Raw genomic sequence first — 4,529 nt, 5'->3', positions numbered from 1 at the left:
AGGTTGGTCTTTCTTAAAGTTCTTTTTCTTTGGTCCAACTTTTGGACCTTTCCAAGGTCATTTGTGTTTCTTCTTTACTTCACTTATGGGGGCAATGTTAACTTCCCCATGCCCTTTCCCTTGCTTATAAAATTCTTGAATCTCATTTAGAAGCTCTGGAAGTATGTGTTCAATTCTATTTAGATTGTAATTTGTTATAAATAGTTTATAACTATTCGAAGGGATTAGAGAATCAAAATCACCTTCATTTTGTGGGGAATCACAACCCCATAGACAATTAACTACTCTAGAATATTTATCATCTTGAGGCATTCCCTCATTTAGTCTCTATCTAAAAAGTCACACGGATTATACTCGACCACTCATGAGTTCTCGCCACACAACTCTTGTAAGGCCCTTAACATGTTTTCATGCTTTTTTTAGAGCTTTCTGTTCATTTAAGCTAGCATATAACTTTGGGCTCTCCGGTTATGATCTTGCCAGGCTTCAAAAACTTATTTTTCATCATCCATGGCATTCGGAGCCAAGTCAAGTAGAATGGGTGCTTCCAATACATACACAACCTTTTCAAAAGTGAGAACAATTCTCAAATTTCTTAGCCAATCATTAAAGTTCGATCCGATCAATATATTATTATCCAGAATTCATAGTAAAACTTTATTGGCCATTTCTTTTTATCTTATCATAATCATTTAGAAAATACTGTTAAAAAAAAATGAATTTTTATTAGTCTTATATATATATGAATTTAAACCCTTTTATTGCATAATCTCATTTGCTCCCACTATTTTATTCGAATTCCACACTCTCTTAGATACGATCTGAAATTTTTGTTAGATTAAATTTCTTAGTGGGGAATTGAATTCTTATTAAACGTAATTAACCTCACGTAATAGAAATCTTGGTTAATTAAATTTAATAAGTAGGAAACCTTTTCCATTTATATCCTATATAAAACTCGATTAATTTAGCATGTTTTTCGCTCCGGATACCTCACATAATAGACTTCTTGGTATCTTCGGCTAGTTAAATCCGAACCATCACGCTTTCTCGAAATGACATTTTTATCATATCCTCACATATTAGAGTTCTTGGTCATGATAAAAATAATCACTTAAGAACAAAATAAATTTAATTCAATGACATAAATCTTACATCCCTCACATAATAGAAATCTTGGGATATTAAAATTTATGTTATAGAATTTAATTATCCGATGATGAAAGACATAAATTTAATAATTTTAATTAAGGAGATTTATATTTAACTTAATTTTAGTTAATTTTTATTAAACATGACATACATACATCTTATATATGCATAATTTAAAAACATGGTGGGATGATCACGGGGTTTTCGAAATTACAACCTAATGGCAAACTATTCACCCAGGTCTCTGTCTTTATTCAGATCGCTGTTCAAATCGTCTTTGGGTTTTCGTCTAATCACTCCGATTATACTAGAAACTAAGGCATGCAGGTCTGATAAATAAAATTAAATAAATAATATGTGGTTATTTAATACAAACCCCTTAATTAAAAGAATATTACAACCAAATTATTTATACTTTGAAAAATGACAAATTACACCCATGATCATCTCATAATCATCCATCTATCCAACATTTATATTAACATTTACTATAAATTATGAACTTATTAATAATCTATTAAATATTAATTCAAAATATATGATCTAATCAAAATTAAATCATTTAAATATAAATGATATGATGTATATTATTTAAATATTCATAACATTTATTTTATGTAACATTTACCTAACACTAGACCATGAACTAACTTCATTTTTTATGAACATACATGCAAATATATTAATAATTCAGAATTTTTTATTAATATATTTTTTATGAACTTAAAAAATAACACTAGACCATAACATTTAGTATGTCCAAATATGAACTTAAAAAATAATTCAGAATTTTTTATGAACAATTTCAACATATATATGCAAATATGTTAGCATATCTCTATACATCAAACTTTCCTATGCATATAACATACATGCATGCCCTTAATTCATGTATTTTATGTACAATACACAAAATTAGCATAAATTTTTCAATGCATATCATCATATACATCCAGCCAACATGCATTAATAACAATTCCAGGATTTAAATTTCAATTCTTAAGCCAAAAAGCACATGTATGTCTAAATCAAGCACATATACATGTGTCCTATGAACACTTCATCATGTACATATCTTAAAGCACATATTCTTCATCTTAAAATCATTAGAACATGGAAAAAAGAAAAAAAACTCAGTCAAGAGTTATAAAGCAAAACATGCTTGAAAAACTTAATTTCCTAACAAACTAACAACATGCATGTACACATATGGTACATATACATACCCTTATGTATAAAAATCATATATTTAGCTTCAAAAAGACATGCAAGGTATTAAACCAAGCTCTGATACTATTTGAAAGATTGCGTGAAGAGAATAGATGCAAAACAAACATACTTGTTAAAAGAGAAGGAATCAATGTATTTGCAAAAGAGAGAAAGGATAAGGATTTTACCTACTTCTTTGCCTCCTATATAGATATAGGATGATGGAATGGGTCATTCACTTGTAAGGCCTCCAAAGAAAGTCTACCACCAAGCCAAATTACAACCTTTGTTTTGAGGTAGAGAGAGAGGAAAGAGTTTTGCAATTTAGTGAAATAATTTTTAGTTTAAAATGAACTAACTCCTTTTGAATGAACTAACTTCATTCTTTTATAATGGTGATTAGCTGTAGTTTTCTAAAATTCTATTTTTGGCCTACCAAAATGTTGATTTAAAGACTTACCATGCATTAGCCACATTAATTTCATCTCACTAACAACTTAACTTTTAAGATGTTATTTTGCATCTATATAACATTTTATATGATTTTTATTATCCTTTGGCAGGTGCTAGCCAACCCTAGATAATTAATTCTCTCTTTCGTAAGTTTAGTTTATTGGTATGACCCTTTAGGTTCATTATGACATAGCTGTGAGTTCTTTTTTAGACGATCCGAAAGGGTATATGAAAACTCAACTACTATAGTAAACATTTAGCAATGTGTCATAGCCCCTAAACTAGAATGAAAAAAATTCTCCATCGAACCTAATATATTCGATTGTATGTTCCATGTAGGTAATATCATTTTGGTGTCTAATCCAGATCAATTTCAGACTCATGGATTGTCAAAGTCCTAATTTTGATTCTTTACAAATTATCAATTTAAATATTTAGAACATGTCATAACGAACATTCTTTGTATGACTTATATTATACTTTGATCAAAGATTTGATTTCTAATATTTATCGATGTTCCCTTCAAAACTCAAATATAGGTCAAATTGAGGGATATTCAAAACCCAATACTTTCGAGTCAATAGATCCTATATTGACCATCATTCTTCTCTATAGACAAATAACACATGACCAATATGGTTTGTTTTATTAGATGAGGTTAACCCTATATATATATACCATATGAATCACACATATCCGTATTGGATCCGACTATGATGTCTTAAGTCAAAGGATTATTTCGTATATTAGTATAATCTTACGATAAGTCATTGATTATGATTTAATAACCAAGTGACTTATCGTTATTGGTCATGTTCAACAAACGGTTTTCTAACTGTTCACCCATACTAATACCCTAATGACATGACCATTATCGTCACCCACACTAATGTCATCTCATGACATTCAATGGACATATTCAGTATGCCTATTATATGATATAATTGTTCAAATTATATCACATCCATAGAGAACAATTCGATGATTCAATTTGTATTAAGTGAGTCATCCGGACAGTTTATACACATATTTTATATTATCGTAAAATAAAGAAAATAACCTATGCATATGAACAAAAGAACTACTTCTTTATTAATAAATTATTTAAAATATTATACACATGATGAAATACCCTAAAACCGATAATACGAATGGTTCCTAGCACATACACTAACAAGACTATAGTTTATTTTCTCATAAAAACACTCACACCAAGCTCCACCTGGTTTCCAAGTTTTTCGTGTTCATGCTGTTGATCTAAAGGCCTTGAAATTCTAATCCACATTATTAAATAATAATAATCTAATTTTACATTAGTGTCATTTTTATAAAGAGGTGTAAATATGTTTCTTTTGAATTTTTGGGTGTAACACAAAGAAAAGGCAAGAATTGCACATCAACATTTTGTTTTTCTTGCTTACTCAAAACAAAGAAAGAAAATGTTAGATTTTTTGTTTTTTGACATTTGATTCATCACTAGTTATTATCAAGATCATTGAAGGTTAATTTTAAGAATTATTTGAAGGGTTATTTCTTTTATATTAATCTATAATTACAGAGTATTATAAGATTTTTGTTAGAAAAATAATTTGGGTATTTCTTAACTGTTAATCTCAAGATCGTTGGGGGTTAATTTAAAAAATTATTTGAAGGATTATTACTCTTATATTGATCTATAATTACAAAGTATTATGAGATTTTGGATAGAAAAATAA

Source organism: Mangifera indica, chromosome 3 (genome assembly GCF_011075055.1).
Source record: "Mangifera indica cultivar Alphonso chromosome 3, CATAS_Mindica_2.1, whole genome shotgun sequence".
Taxonomy (NCBI): Eukaryota; Viridiplantae; Streptophyta; class Magnoliopsida; order Sapindales; family Anacardiaceae; genus Mangifera; species Mangifera indica.
The sequence above is the reverse complement of the archived record's forward strand: the minus strand, read 5'-3'. Positions refer to the sequence as shown.